Consider the following 16,646-nt stretch of genomic DNA (forward strand, 5'->3'; position numbering starts at 1 on the left):
TGGTCAAAATGCAGCACCTGGCCCTGTGCAGACAGCGCCAGTATTGGTCCCAGTCCCCAGGCCGTGCAGTGCCCAGCCACATACTGGCGGTGCCAGTCCCAATCCCAGGACTGTGCAGTGCCCCCAGCTGCATACTGGGGGTGCTGGTCCCAGTCCAGGGACCGGGCAGTGCCTAGCTGCATACTGGGGATGCCGGTCCCAATCCTGGGACCATGCAGTGCCCAGCCGCATACTGGGGACGCCGGTCCCAATCCCGGGACCGTGCAGTGCCCAGCCGCATACTGGGGACGCTGGTCCCAGTCCAGGGACTGGGCAGTGCCCAGCCGCATACTGGGGATGCCGGTCCCAATCCCGGGACCGTGCAGTGCCCAGCCACATATTGGGGATGCCCGTCCCAATCCCGGGACCGTGCAGTGCCCAGCCGCATACTGGGGACGCCGGTCCCAATCCCGGGACCGTGCAGTGCCCAGCCCCGTATGCCGGCAGTGCGGTCGGTGCCCGGTGCCGGTGGCCGTGCGGCGCCCAGCCCCACGCCGGGGCCGGTTGCCGGTTGCCGGTGGTGGTGTCGGGGCGGGCCCGGGGCGGGTTCGGCCGGGCGGGGGCGGCCCGCGGGTGATGTCAGGCTGATGCTGTCGGTGCGGCGCGCGGTGCATTGTGGGCGAATCCCGCCGCCCGCCGCGGCTCCGAGGGGGAGGATGAGCTCGGGGCCGGCCCGCCCCACAGCCGCAGCCGCAACGAGCCGGGCCGGCGGCACCGAGCCCGGCGAGCCGCACTGAGGGGCGCGGGGTATGCGCTGCCCACGCCGGCCGAAGCGGGAGGCGCCGGCGGCGGCGAGGCCAGGTGAGCCGGGTCGGACGGGGGGGGGTGCGGGGGGCGGCGGAGGCCGTTGCGGTCGTTGGCGGGGGAAGGGGGCGTCCCGCTGGCGGCTGGGGAGGTGTGGGGTCGCCGGTCGCACCGGGCCGGGCCGGGCCGCTCCGCTCCGGGACTGCGCGCGGGGCATTGTGGGAACTGTAGTTCGTCCCTCCGCCCGCTGCTGGCTGCGGAAGGGGTCGGTTCCCGCGCGGAGGACTCGATTTCCCAGCGTGCCCGCGGGGCTGGGCGGTCCCGAAGCGGAGTGACGGGTGGGTCCCGCCAATAAGAAGGCGGGCCGGGGTGGGGCGAACCATCTGCCGAGAGGGGCGGTGGGGAGGTGGTGGAGGTAGGGGAGGGCGGCAGCGTGCCGGCAGCTGCAGTGCAGGGGCGGACGCGGCCACCTCCTCGGCGGGGGGAGGCGGGGCGGCCCGAGGTGAGGGGCAGGGCCGGGCCGAGATGGGGGGGCCCCAGTGCGGCGGTGGCGGCGGTTCCCCCCTCTCCGCCGCCTGCTGCCCGGACCGGCGGGTTCCGGGGCTCAGGGCGAGGCCCGGGGTTGGGGGGTGGGATGCCCGCCGGGGGAGGGGCGGGCGGTGGCCTCGCAGGGGCGCGGACGACGGTCGCGTCGTGTGAGGCCCGCGGGCGGCCTGAACGGGGGGTGCCCCCGTCGCCGTTTCCCTCCCTCCCGCTCCTCGAAAAGCTCCGCTGAGGAAGGGAGCGGTGTGTGTGTGTGGGGGTGTGATACCGGGGGGCTCCGCCGCCCGTCACGGTCCCCGGTGTCGGCGTGGGGGGCGAGGTGTGAAGGCAGCGGGAGGCCTTGGGCCTGCGGGGAGCTGTGAGGGGAACTGAGGGAGGGTGTCGGTTATTTCGGGGAGGCCAAGCTGCCCCCCCCCGGGGCGAGGGGATGAGCATCCTTCCCGGTGTCACTAGGTGCTCGTCTAACCGACTGCTAGCGAGCCAGCCGGGTTTGGAGGGGCTTTTTGGGGAGGGAGCGTGTTCAGTGTGTTATTTTGGGATAACTCTTCGGTGCTTGGGTTTGAGGCGGGAGGCTGAGAGTTTCTCCTCGTTACCTTTGGCGGGGTGGGAGATTTCACTCTGGCGTGCGTTGCCGTCTCTTCCGCAGCTTTTGAGCGAGAAGTCTTCCCGTCATTGTGCCCAAGTTTGCATTGGCGAATGTGACTAGTCACTGTGCTTTCCCTGCGTACCGGGAGAGGAGGTATCCAGTAACGTGGGTCTGACCCACTGAGAACTTTCAAGATGAACACCGTGACCTTGAAGTGCATCTTGTATTCTAACGAAGAACCAGTACGCTATATGAAGCGCTGAAGTGACACTGCCGCTCCATCAGTGTTGCTGAACTACTTGCATGCCAAGTTCAAGACCCTCTGTGTTTTTTTGGGGGTAGGGATTTCAGTACCTGCCGGTATCATTGTTTCTGAGCAGTCCAAACCAGCTGTATATTAAATTCTTTCTTCTATATTTTTTAATTTCCTTAGCCTTACAAGGAGGGAGTATAGACAATTTGAATTATAGAAGGAAAGGTTTCCTAATTTTACCATTGCACATGATTTTCTTTTATATTCCTCATACTGTCACTGAAAATGCTACCTTTCAGCAACAAACTTCTAAGTGAGTCACAACAGAGATTTTCAGCCTGAGAACTTTTTCTCTGTATGAGTGAAATTTCGCCTGATGTTATGTGTGAGATAGGGTGTGCTAATGCTCCCTCAACACTAATGCTTATAGGTGCTGTGCCTATACAGGTGGTATGACTAAAGGGGAGTGTGCATCAGCACTGTCTCACTAATAGTTATTCACCACGTTTCAGTGTATTGGCTTCTTTTGAGACTACCTCTCAGTATAAGAGGGGCAGGTTACGAATTATGTGTTAATGTTTTGGCTTTTTTTCCTTTGTGTGCCAGTGATCGTCCAGCTCATAACAAGCATTCTCATGCTGATGTATGTGGGATCAGAAACTTTTGAGATGTGATGCTCATGAATGGTGTATGTGGTGTCCACTGCTGTTACTTTTGTGTTCTGTGTGCTTTTGCATGCTTTACAATAATCTCACTCCTTCAGGAATGGGCAAAGTTCCTGGAACTGGAATTATCATTCCCTTGTAGGACAATTTTATTGGGATCAGACTTGTGGATACCTGCCTAACCTTTTTTTCTTGGAATAGTTAGCAAGAAGAAAGTTGGATCCCCATCAATGCCCTTGGTCCTCCAGAAGGGACTGTCTCTGGTGTTAGGAAATCTATTTCAACAGCTCCCAGGGTTGATGCTAGCGAAGTGGTGCTCATGACTCGTGTGTGGATTTCCTTCCCTCTCCATCCCTCTCCATCCCAACCCCAATGTTTGGTGGTGAAGGCAAGTGTATCCCTACGCTGCAGCAGGCAGCATGGAGCTCTCCTCTGATAGAAGCAGTTGGTACTCGTTGTTTTCCAAACCGTGAGTGATCAGAGAGATCCAGGAAGAGCTGAATCCCTCCTTCATCTTTAGTGCTGGGATCCCTTCATGCTGTATCTTGCCCTCTTTTACAGAAAGATTGCCACATCACTTCATAGCTTACTGGGTAGCCCGCTACTCTCTTGTGAGTTTTCTTGTGGCCTCACCTGTTCAATTGTGTCCTGTCAGTTTTCTGCCTTGGTCTTATTTAGGTATGTATCAATGTGCAGGGTCCATGTAAACTCTGTAGGAATGGCTCCCCATCCTGGGAAGGTCCTAGATTAGACTAATTTGCCAGAGCTCCATAATGACCTTCCAGTAACATTGGTTCACTTTGAAAACAGACCAAAAGACAGAAAATAGGGCCTTATAGAGGAACATGCCTTGATAAAGTCCTCAAGGGCTTTGTAAACTGTTCCCTCATTTTTAAGGGTTTGTTGGTGTCTTCTCCTTTGAACATTACGAGGCACAGCCCAGTATTTGCTGGGGTGATTGTGGAAGCGTTTGCTAAAAGGGTGTTTAAGCTCTGCTAGTTTACTCAATAAGATACAGAATGGGCACAACTAGTGCTTCCCTCCCCTTCTTCCATCAGAATTAACCAAAAAGTGGGTATTCCTCTCAGACATTCTGAAATCCCCTTAAATGTCATTGTGGGACACCATCCAATTGGAATAAATGTTAAGGTTGCTTTGGGAGAGAGCAGTAAGGAAGGCCAGCTATACGGCCTCGCTCCTTAGGGCAGAAGAAGAATGGGAGAATCTGTTGGACATTTATTGAAGCGTTAGGAAGGAGAGGTGGGAGGTGAGGAAGATGATGTGATTCTTACACCGTGTGTCTGATCCCAAATTGAGACTCCCTTGCCTGTAAGAGTCTCACCAGCTATAAACTGGGCAATAGCAGTCCTCCATGTCATGCAGGACCAACTCTTGGTCTTCTCCACAACAGTGCCCTCGTATTGATGTGTGACCCGCGACAGTTATCCCAGAAAATACAGGAAATAATCTAGCAATAGCAAATGTGACTTGGAAGTCAGTGTATCAAGTGTTTTTTCACATGAACTCTTCTGGTTTTTGGAGACCAGCAGATACACCAATACATTATACTTGATGGAGGAAAAAAAAAAATAATTGCCACCCTAGCTTTTTTTATCAGACTCCTAATCCTTTTTGGTCTTATCCAGTTCCATACTGTTTTCCATCAAGTCTTCTTTACTACTCAAGAGCTGTTTACATGGTCAAGGGTCTCTTTTGTAGTTGAGAACGAAAATGTTGACAGCATGATGGACTGTAGGTGTAATCAAATAAGATAGGCTTGGAAACCCTTTCCTTTTGGTGTCAAGCCGTGTCATCTTTAATTTGGTGAACAATATGAAAGGAACAAACCGCAGATCATAGGCTAACTCCAGCCGTACAGGCACAAGGGGGAACAGAGAGTATGCTTATGGGTGCAGGCTTCCTCTTCTCTGGAGAAATGGGACAGCCTAGCCTTAAGAAAGAGATTTAGTGTCAGCCGTGACAGATGGAAGTAAATTCCTCGCCCTCCATGCAACAGTAAATGTTAGGAGGCTCACCGTCAGCCCGGAGGCTGTATGCGTAGAAAGCTTTGGTGGCCTACCAATCAGATACGAAAAGACTGCAAAAGGGATAAGGAGAAGTTGATGTCTAGTGAAAAGGTTTTGATTATAGGATTATAAACCCGACTGCTCAGGCCAACACCCCGTATTGCACCAGTCCTTTTTCTACCAGTGACCAAGAGATGATGCTTAAGGAAAGGCTAAGAGGACATATATAACATGCTTGCCCTAGTTATACCCTTCTCGGTGTTGCAGTCTGCAGTTTTTCAGTCTTTTTATTTGTTAGCCTGAATAATTTTGTATGTACGCAAGGTGTGTAATTCCACTGGTAACAGCACTCTGTTGTGAAACCTAGCTATGCATTCCTGTGTGTTTTCCTCTCTTTTAGCCAGTTATTAGTTTTAGAGAAACTTTAGTTTTATCCTGGGACATCTTAATTTTTAAGGCCTTTGGTCTGATACCACACCAGAAGGTTTTGGCTATCCAGAGACGTTGTTAGTGAGATGGCCCTATCTGTGTGCTTATTAGGTCTTACTAAAAGCACCTAGCCTTTCCTAGTAGGTCTATAAATCCTGACTTCTCCCCCCTGCCTGCCAGTTTTATTTTTCATTTTCAGTTTTCTGAAAATGTCTGGTGCAGAAGTAAGACTGATTTTTCAGATCCTCTGTAGAGCTCTTTAAAATAAACAACCACCAAAAATCCTTGGCATCTTCTTTCTTATCTTTTCTCTGTTCACTCTTGCTATTTCTGGTCTGTCTGTCATCCAGCAGACTGGCTGGCTGGCCTCTGGTCAGGTATATGTGGCAAATATGCAGTTTTTATCTGTAGAAATTTGCTTCATTTCTTTAAAATCATCAGGAAAAAAATACCATATATAACTTAGAAGAATATGTGCTGTTTTCTTCTTTTGCACATATCTTCTATTTCTAAAAGACTTTTTGTTTGTACAGTAAGTCAGTTACAATTAAAATGAAGCAATTTAAAGGACCAAGCAGAAGTTGCACTGCAAAGACTTTTTTTTTTTTTTTCAAAGGTGATATATTTCTGTTCTTCCTCAACAAAGTTGAGTTACTGTTGAGTTATAAAGTTACTATTTAAAATTTCATCTTGGTGACATGTCCTGATCTCTGTAAGGAAACTGAAGTTCCCCATTGCTGCCTGTTTGCTAAAGGCACAGCCCATCTGTTCTCCCATGGCAAATCACCATTGCTGCTTTATTCTGGTCTGATGGGGTAGTTTTACTACTACATTTTTTCCATTTAGGCTTGATACAATTCATTTTTCTATCTCCTTTGAGTCTATTTTTTTCTTCACTATGTAGTACTATTCCTCCCCTTGAGTGACCTGGCTTTTTTCCATGTATCTTGTTCCCTGGAGCGCCGGAGAATGCCACCCTGTTAACAGGTTCCTGGGGTACATGTTACCTCCGTGTTCTCCCTTGAATCTATACATCCTAGTTCCCTACGTTACTTCTGAGACCTGTTTCATCTGTTTGGTTTTTGGGGTCCCGATTAAATATCACATACTGCTGAAACTGTTCTTTGGAAGGGGGAGTGTTTCTTCTAAAATTCTGCCTGTTTTTTCCATACCCTGCATCAGAAGTTAGAGAACTTGGGATTTCATCCAGGCTATCGTTCTTGGCCTTTATACCATTGAAAGCTATATGGATCATGCTTGCCAGCTTCTCCCTGGGGTGATACAGAAATGGTTGTTGTGGATTAAAACCCCCGGGATGTTACCTGAGACTGTGACCAACGCTGAATGCCCAGGGGAAAACTGGAGGTTGGAGTTGGTGGGCAGTGCCATTTTCCCGGAGTGCTCTCTCAGTGCTCAGTTGCTTTCAGTTTGAGGATTTTTTTGGTCAGAAATTTTTGTCATCGTATTCAGTTGCCCTCTGCTGGCTGTGTTGATGGGGTTTTTTTTGTTTTGCTTTTCTTAGTTGTTTTTTTTCTATGAATTTGTCCAGTTCTTTGGACTCAGTGTAAATGCTAACTTCCACTGTGTCCTGCAGCAGGGCGTTCCACAACTCCTCTGTGTTTTGCATTCGTTTCAAACATGCCACCTGCTAGAGTTGCCTGCTGCTGCTTCCTTAATGCATTGGAAAAAGTGGTGAACAGTCATTTCTTGTGCATCTGCTCCATGTGGAACTTCGTTGTGTAGACCTCAATCATACCGCACCTCAACTTGTTCTTTATAAGAACTTGCTGTTCTTTCACCTCGCAAATTCAGCTGTCTGCTGCCAGGTATCTTGAGCTGCCTCTGCAGCCTTCCCTTTCCTCTGCCCACTCAAACAAGGGGACGGCGTAGCTGTCTTATCCTTGTACCTTCATATAGGCATCAGCGTACTGCTCCTTTTGATTGGACACGCCATTAAATTGTGTGTTTTGTTTCCCTCATTTCATGAAGAAGAGAAAGTTGCTCATTGCTTGCTTGCTGAAGTACCTCAGTCAGAGAATAGGAGTCACCTTTGCGGTGACATTGTGTTAGGAGACTTAGAGCTTTGTGGTTTAATTACATCTTGAATTATTTAAAAAGAATCTAGCTTCATTAGACTCTAAAATGTACTGGTTTAGGGGTTATGCAAGTAAGTTATCGAAACTCACTGGTTTCTTTAAATTTTGCTTTCCTTGGATAAAAAAAAAGTTGCCCTCAGGCAGAGTTACTCCACTGCTTTTAAGCAGAAGTGGCTGAATCCTGTGATTTCATGGAAGGCCGCAGGCTTCCTGCTGAGGAGATAGACATGGAGCAGCACAGCTTGACAGAAGCTGAAATGGATCAGAGGTACCACTCCTCCGTTGTGCTGGCACTTGCATTTGACTGACCCTACAATGAACCAGTTCAAGGAGCTCTAAGCCAAGGAAATGACTTTATTTATTAGGAAGGGGAATAGTTTTTCTGCTGGTACAAGTCACTGAACTGGCCCATGGTGAAATCCTGTGTGCAGGAGTTCAGAGCTGGCAGAGAGAGGGGAACTGTTTCTCTTCATTGGAGGTAGGTTTTCAGATTGGCTAACCAGGAACCTGAAGGTGTGGATCCAGGATCGGTGTCTATAGGCTTTATGGAGAAGAGAATGTAGGTAATGCGGTGTAACAGTGCTTCCGTTGATTCTCAACTTCTGTTCCTCAGTGTCGAAGCACCCAAAAATGTGAGGTTTGGTCTTTTGTTGGTTTTGGTTTTAGTAAAATTTGCAGTAGCTAAAGCATGCCTTTTTAAAGGTGCCAGGCCTTGATGAGGAAAGAGCAAGAGGTGCCCAACCTTGATCTGAAAAGAGCAAGGGATCTAGAAACCACCATCTCTCTTGTTCTAGGTCCTGTCCTTAAGGAAAACTCCCATGAAAAACTAATTTGCAGTTGTCAGGCTTCAGCTTCTAGCAGATGAGCTGGAATGGGAGAGCCCTTCAGTTTCTTACATTTTTGTCATTGGGAGATACTTCTACACTACATTCATTTGCTTTTCAGTGTGCCTTTTGGATAAGATACATGCATTTTAAAGAGTTTAGTTTTCAGGTGGGTGGAAGGCATTTTTCAGCTGTTGTTCACCTCCGACTTTTCTAGTGACTGTAAGGCATGGGTGCTGGCCCTTTACTGGACTCCACGGGCTCTCCCCAGTTGTAGGCAAGGACGGAATTGCCTCCCTTTTTTTCTGCTTCTCTCTGTAGCGATGCTGTGCTCTGTATGCATGACCTGTATGACTTATTCATAGATGTCTGAGCATGAGTTGGTTGTATTAAGAAGCATTTTGTGGAAGATGCACTTTTTCTTTCTGCTGTTCTCTATGTGTAGAAAGAATCGGGAGTGGTTGCTTATCAAGCAGAGATGAGGCTTAAGGGGCTTTGTCTATTGAGCTAACAGGAAAAAAAAAGAAATTTTAAAAGGTGCAAATGCAAAGGGCAGGCACTAAGAGTATTTTCTTACTCTTGTGACAGTTGATGTGATGGAAATGCTAGGAGGCATTTGGGTTCTAGGGCTCAGGGCTCTCTGGTCGCGTGGGTCTCTGCAGCCTATTTTCAAGTTTGATGGCAGCTCAGAAGCTGGTATTTTTAGTGTGGTTGTTGCTTCTTTTGTGAAACAGATTTTCTTTAACCTTGCTACCTGTGTTTCTGATTGCAATGAAATGATACACATATTTTTTTTCCCCTCCAAACATCCTAGACTGGACTTGAACCAGTAATTGTTCTGTCTGTGGAGTATTATTAGAAACGTTTGCCAGTAGCCAGCTCATTCTGGCAAGTTGAGCATAGAATGCGCAATTACCCATTTCAGGTTGAGACCAGTTTGAAAAATTGTTATGAGCTTTGGCCAGCTGAGGTACAAAATTTACTTTTCTATTACTTTATTACAGCTATGAATAGAATTAAAATTATTTTTACATTCAAATATGACATAAGGTTTATGATGCTTTTTTTATATAGCAACAAATTCTGACCATCTGTGTTCTGTAATAGGAAATCCTCAGGATCCAGTTACCTGGCATAGCACTGGCAAATTAAGGCTCAAAGTACAAATATGATTTATTACAATGCATCTGCCCTGAAGAACACATTTTGAAGACTTTTTTTTTTTTTTCCCCCTGCAATTAATACTCCAAGAGATTTTTCTGTCAAGCACAATGAGCTGGTGTAAGATCTGATAGCGGAATGAGAAGACACATGCCTAAGTCATGGGACTGCTTAACTCAACAGATAGGAAAACTTATGGATGGGAAACAATTATTTGCATGGGCTGGGAGAATGCAAGCAGATACTGACAGTTGTGGGCTAGATGGCATCATTGACACATGTGGAAATGGCTTGTATAGAGGCAGCCCAGACCAGCTTGTAAAACTCTTCCATAATCTTAGTAACACCATTTCTCCTTGGAAGCTGACTCACTCACACAGCAGTGCAGAAAGAAATTAAACAGTCCGTGCTTGCATTTACAAGAGTTTTCATAATCTTTCTAGGATGTTCAGGCATAGAGAGAAACAGGTGCAGGCCACAGCCATTATCTGCCTTGATGTTATTGTCGTCTTTGTTAATACTATCTTTAGATATTAACTACAAAGGAAACAAATTCCTGAAGAACTGTAGATCCTTCAAATAGCAATGAAATTTGAGCTTCCAATCTAAAATCAAGTTTTACACCTCTGGGGGACTTTTGTCTTTGAGAAAAAAACTCGGGGAACCATTGAATATGGTTGAGAATGCACTGGGATTTCCCAAGGGTAGCAGAAAAAGTGGGTCAGCTGTGAGGACATCACCTTCGGGCAAATCACCAGCTGTCTGCAAACTGAAAAATGGTGAGGCTGCAGATCAGAGAATGAAACTGTAGATTTGCAGGGGGCAGAGGAAGGTTGAACATGCTTCCCTGAGCGTGCTCCAGCTAGGGGGGAGAGTTCCTTACAAAAATGGGAAAAATGGTTACGGAAGGGCTGTAGGGAGATGATTTAAGTGGCTAACAGTTGGCATGATAAAAGGTTTTTGCCAATGCCAGGAAATCTCTTCTGTGTAATTACAAACAGGATCTCTGCTGTGATCAACAGTGGACTTGAAAACCGCAAAAATTTTGTCCCGCTTAGTCTCTCATTTAGTCCGATACAGCATATCAGTGCAGCAAGTGGCAGTTACCTCACTAAGTTGCTAATTTTTATTAAATTTCAGAAAGTGCGTGGCAACAGGAAGTCTGTGGCAAATCTATAAATACGTGATTTTTCCCTGCAAAATGCCCTGTCTTCCAAAATTTCAATCAAAATACCAAATCTCTGATCAGGAACTTACTGTTAGGTTCCTAACCTCTGATTAGTTTTTTCACAAGTTTGTTTGATCCTTGATAATTGTGGTGACTGCATCTATCATAAAATTATTTGAATGGGTAAGATGAGCACTGTTTTCCCTGGAATGGAGGTTTAAAATGATTGATCTCAGGCTGTGAGCCTTTTAATAACCTAATATAATAGGTTATATAGAAGACCACTGAGCAACAGATGTTATCATTTTGTGGTATGGCTGAGTCGGTTACCCAAGGTAAAATACTCTTCTCCAAGAATAAGGACTCGAGGAAGATGCTGTTGACCACAGCTATGAAAAGCGACTTGGAGCGGCCACGTTTGAAGGAGGATGAGTAACAGGCTCCCCACAAAAGCACTCTGCAGGGAGAAGGGAGAGGACTTGCCTAAGAGGGACAGTTTGCATTTCCTAAGGATCAATTAAACTGGTCCAGGATCAGGCGATGAAAACATACCTCTGTGTGGTGTTTCTGGTGGTGTCAGGTGTAGATTGAGTCTGATACCATACGTATAACCTCTGCTTAGTTCTTGCTTTCATTCAGGTATAGTTGTTTTGGCCACCAGCAGACGACTCAAGCTTTGCAAGTAGTGATCTATATTGACTTTGCAGGTAGATATACTTGAGCTGCAGTTAAATGTTTATGGTAAGCAGACCATAATGTTGCCTGTTAAATTAGCAGAGGTTAAGCTGGTTATGATATTAGAGGGATTTCCTGGTGATGGATTTAATTTTCTGCTCGGATCAAAAATTGGAGCAACTGTGTCAGGGAGACTGGGGGAAGGTAATAGACTTCCCTCTCAAACTCTCCTGCTCCCCATTTTTTTAGCTTTGCTGCTGAAATGTAGTTGGAGAGGATTAGAATCACGTAAACTGCCAGTAGTGCAGGCGTGCTTATCTGGTGTGCGTTCCTAATGATTTGTTGTCGTAATTAACTGTGCTGATTCTCCCTGTAGATACGTGATTTTGGCTCAGAAATCACTGGTGTATCTGACTGCTCTGTAATGTATGTGAATGCAGTCTCTGACAGTATGAAATTATGTGTTTGGGGGTGGTGGTGTTTGTTTTGCTTAGGTTGTATGCTGTTACTTGTGTAATTGCACTGTGCAGGCAATAATACATTCAGTTGGCTGTGCAACCAGGTTGCCATAATAATGCTGTCAAGGTGCGTCTGTTGTCATATTTAATATATTTATGTACGTTCTGTTCAGTGCAGCCTCGTGTTAGGAGATAATCCGGACCTGTCTGTCTTGATTGCAGCTTTTTTGGGGGGTGTTTTTTTGTTTTGGGTTTTTGTTTTTCCCAGTCATAGCCACATCACCCCTTAACAGTCATAAACCTTTCAAAGGTGAAAAACAGTCCCAGTATCTTGCAACCTCACCTTTAGATGTTTTGTTTTTTACAGAAATGAAATGCTGTGAATAGCAAATCCAGAATTTCTAAGGCTGATGCCCTTGCATGCCTATGAGAAGAATATGTCACAGAGGAGACTTTAAGCCGCAGCTGCTAGGAGTTGAGCCGGCTCTCTAAGCAGGGTTTGCTACAGCAGAGGCAGGCAATGAAGGAAGATATGTGTCTTCAAGGAACAATTCAGAACCTTTCGAGCTCCTGCTGTCAGACCTACCCTAACAGCGTATGACTTGTTTTTAATTGCTGTTCCAAGTTCAGCAGGAGGTATGATGTATTCCAGGGCTGAGGGGCTGTTAGTCCAGTGCACTGTATTTTTCTTAATCAACTTGTTTCCTGTACTGTCATATGCATTTCTACCCTAATAACAGAACGCTAGTGCATGGTACAGCTTATTTATACAAAGATTTAAGGGGGTTTTGTTTGTTTTAATGTGAGGGATTTGATTTTTATAATTGGTATTGTGTGTTGGAAGCAGATGACGTTTGTAAAACAGTGAGGGACGCCGAGTGTGCGCAGTTAATGCTGCCATTAACTGAGCCCCAGTTCTGCTGCTCAGTTGCACTTGGAAGCTCCACTGTTTTTCTTTCTTCCTTCTGAGCACTCTCAATCCTACTTGTTATATTCTCCTCTTATTCCCCACCCCATCTGTTCCATTTTGACTTAATGCCAGTAAAGTTCATGTTGGGAACAGCTAAGTTATGCTTAAATTCTGTTTACAACATTTTTTGTTTGTTCCTCCCGTGCAAGTATTGGAGGGGGAGATTGATCTGATTTCTAGACTGCAGGTTACTGCGATTACTGATTTTGTTTTTGCAGATATCCAGCTTTGTCTCACCTAAAAAGCTGTGATTTGCATCAGCTTTCTCAAACAGCCACTGGGATCTGCTCTTAAGGTGGATCTTGTGTTCATGGTGGGGAATTTGATGAAGAGGGTCACGCGCTACAGCAGTCTAAATAAACTTCACTTGTTCTAATTGTTCTAATTTGTAGGCTTCCAGAGGTGAGGATGTGTCCTGAAATAAAGTGGGATATTGCAATTCCTCCACAGTGAGATTAAGGCACTTAAGATTATCCAAGACCTTTAGTAAGATGGTGAGAGACAGACCTCCGTAGCTTTGTTCTGCTGTTTAATAACCACCTTGCGTCTGATGAGTTTCCAACTTGATGTTTGTTTGAGTTTGGCTGTATTTTAAGCGCTGCTACCATGGTATATTGAGACTGAAGTAAGCTAACATAGGAGAGATCTCACATATACGTTAGGAATTTCCACAGGGAATGCTCCGTATTTATGAGTTTAATTTTAAGAGTGCTATGATCCTCTAAAATTAGGAAATAATTTTTCTAGTAAAGCTATTTAAAATGTTGCTTGCATGAACAGGAATGTTATAAGATAGGCAATTGGCTTGTTTATATGAGACTTTTTCTTTGATTCTTTATTTTTTGGTCTCTGACCTCCTTGAAGGGATAAAGGAGACATATATATTATTTATGCACTACTTCCTCTGAAAGTAACTGGTAAAAACCCAAGTCTGGCCATGCTGAGTCATATCACAGGTCCATCTAGGCCAGTATCCCATCCTAACTTGGCCAAGAGTGGATATCTAGGGTAGAGAATAAGAGCAGGGAAAGCATATAAAATGACTCTGCAGAATGCTCTTGCCACCTTCAGCGATTTGTGAATTGAAGGCTTCCTAAGCTAGAGATGGAATATTTGTATGTAACTGTTTAATGGTTTTTTTTAATTATTATTTTTAGTGAATTTGTCAAGTCACTTTTTGAATCTATGTAAGCTTTTAGCATCTGCAGCGAAGATTTCTTCAGCTTAACAACTTGTATGAAGTTACTTTTGCTTGGTCTAGTTTGTCTCCTGATGAACACGCGTGTGAACAAGGCAAATGCGTTTGATGTAAGACTCTGCCACACTAATTGCAGCATCAGGCCTTGCACTGAAATTCTTGCAGACTTTACTCCTAAGTTTGTTACTGTTGCCTATCCCAGTCATGCTTCTCTGCCGGGTCTTGATTTTCATGTTGGCTAAATAATTGCTGCTATAGTGCATCAGATTTTTGTAAGCTGCCTTAAAAATGAAACCATTTACCTGTGAGTGCTGTTGAATTGAAAACTGTCTTGATGCCAAATAGAAGGAACAGCTAGCAGAGCAGCAGGTCAGAATATGTAGTGGGGCCTATTAGCCTGTTTAAGCATGTTTTTTTGAATTTCTTTTTTTTAAAGTCCAAGACTAAATTTATAAAACTATGAAGATTCTCCAGTATGGGCTGGAAGAGATAGCAGTATGCAAGAGCTGATTTCACACTTCTTCATGCTGAGGTTGGCCAAGAGACAGGATTTGGTCCTCTTGTTGTCACTGTTTCTTTCTCACAGCTGCTTTCATTTCTGCTTCACTTGCTATTTCTAGGAAGCCAGTTTTACAGTATCTTAGGATTGCTCAGCTCTCTTGCCTGTCTTCATGGGAGAGGGCTACAATAATTTCTTGACATCCTGTACGTTTCCTACAGGAAAAGACAATCTGAAAGTTCTTGTCTTCTCAGTCACTATCTTCAAAATTATGTATCTTTACATTCTAAGGTCTATATGTTTTAAAGTCTTGATCACCCTTTGAATCAGGAACAGCTTTACTGGAGTTCGAGTGATGTAATCCTTCAATCTTTCCTCCAGTTCCCCGTAACACCTCTTAACGTTTAGCATGCAGAAATGATGCTCTCTGCTGTGTGTTGGGAAAGAGGCGGTAGTGCCTTACCTCTCTCCCACTGACCATCCTTCGCCACCTCCCTTCTGTAGCTACATCAGTGAATTCGGCTCTAGCAGGGGGCTGGCTGCAGGCTTTGATCCTAGTCAAACATTATTTACACTATATTTTATTGATTTAAAAGGAATTACAATAATGCAGAAGTTAAAAGCATCATTTAAATGTGCTTATGTTTTCTGCACAAAGGTAACTTTATCCCTTCTTTTGCCCTTTCTTTGTGACACTTCTGGAGATCTAGGTGAACATGTGTTACATCACGCCAAGGGTATAGGCAATGCTTCAGCGTTACTCTGGTAAACCTTGGTGCATAGGCGTGAACATGTTTCTGCAGTATTAGTACTGCCTCAGGAACAAATTTTTGATATGCTAACACTGCTTTGTGCTGCTACTGTGATCTAAAACAGCTTGAAATTTGCCTCAGGCTGTAATAAAATTGGCTTTTGGTTTGGCTGCGTCGCTCTGGCTGTACCAGAGCATATCCGTAAACTTAGTTCTGTAATTCCGTATTGCCAAATGGCTGCTATGCATGGTAGTGCCCAGGGGGATTTTGTTCTGTTTCAAAGCCAGTGAAGATTTATGTGACTCCTTTAAATAACAAACATGTTATTTTTGTACACATGTATTATAAGGTTGATAAAGGACAGTGGAATAGTGCACCAGGGAAAGCAGGCCTGCCTTGTCTAGTTTTGAGTGCTCGTAGACTTTCATGCTCTGTTTCTCCTCTAAAATTATTCCTTGGGATTACTTTCCGCCACAAGTCACTAGACTGAAATTGTCACACACATGCGTGCACTAATGTGTACATCACGTACCATACTTTTTAGGTGTTTTGCTTCAAAGCGCATGGCTGACCTTCTCTGGAAAACTCCTAAACTCCATTCTATCTGTATTTGTTGCTATTACTACGCCACATCCTGGACCTGCAGCTGTCTTTGTATCCCCTGCAATCCAGAGCCTGCATTGTGCTGTACTTGTCTTCGTGAAGTCATGCCAAGAGACCTTCAACACTAGGGAGGGGATACCTGCCTCTGTACCTGTATGTTAATGTTGGGTTTTTTGTCTTTTTGTGATGTTGAGGGTTTGGGACAGTCTGTAATTACGTGACTTTTCTTTAAATAACAGAAGAAAAGCCAGCCTTAGAAGAGATTTTTGTGGGGATTCTGTCTCCTGTGCAGTCTGCAGTGATGTGCAGGGAGGCTGGGTGCACAGCATGTGCAGAGCTCACTGGTAGCTTAGGGATATTCTAGTGAGCATAAAGGAGCCTGCGGATGGCATTAGACTTGCTTGTTAGGAGGAAGCAGCACAAATGTTGTGCTGTGAAACACAGCGTGTACTTTCTCATTGGAGAGCTTTCCAGTTTCTTACTTCAATACCTGGCGACTGAAAGGGCTGCTACCCATACAGATGCAGGACTCTTTCAATGAGAATTCGGAGCATTTTGCAGCACCTTTCTTCTGAATTTCTTTACTATTCAGTTTCTTCTTGTTTCTCTTCTATCATTTTGATTGTACTTTAGCAGATGGATCGTATGAACACTTCTCAGCAGCCCTCTTACTGCATTAGTCTGCTGCTCCTTTTTTCCCTGTAGTTATCCTCTATATCTAGAATGGAATCTTTTGTGAAGATCTTTTGAGGAGATGTCTTTTGAGATCTTTTGTTCATGTTTTGTTTGATCATCTTCTATGTCTTGCACTTTTGACATACTTCTGTCTGCGGCTTCTGTGTGCACACTACATGCTGGTCACTTCTTCCTTCTCAGTCCTTTTATTGCTAAGGAATGAGCTCTTTTCTCTACTTGAGCTTGTAATTCACTGGTGACTTTTTTCCTTTTTTGGGGCC

At 45.4% G+C, this 16,646-nt stretch overlaps 1 protein-coding gene across 2 annotated transcripts in view; it reads left to right on the top strand.

Annotated features, from left to right (window-relative positions):
- The first annotated feature begins 671 nt into the window (after positions 1–671).
- TTBK1 (tau tubulin kinase 1) overlaps positions 672–16,646 on the top strand; it is a 121,909-nt gene continuing 105,934 nt past the window's right edge. Inside the window, exon 1 of one of the 2 annotated variants that reach the window (XM_049833559.1) lies at positions 672–840. The gene's annotated coding sequence lies outside the window, so the exon portion shown is untranslated. Of the gene's footprint in view, positions 841–1,209; positions 1,286–16,646 lie in introns of those variants that run through there. The other variant, XM_049833560.1, reaches the window with a different exon arrangement.

Source organism: Accipiter gentilis, chromosome 30 (assembly GCF_929443795.1).
Source record: "Accipiter gentilis chromosome 30, bAccGen1.1, whole genome shotgun sequence".
Classification (NCBI taxonomy): Eukaryota; Metazoa; Chordata; class Aves; order Accipitriformes; family Accipitridae; genus Astur; species Astur gentilis.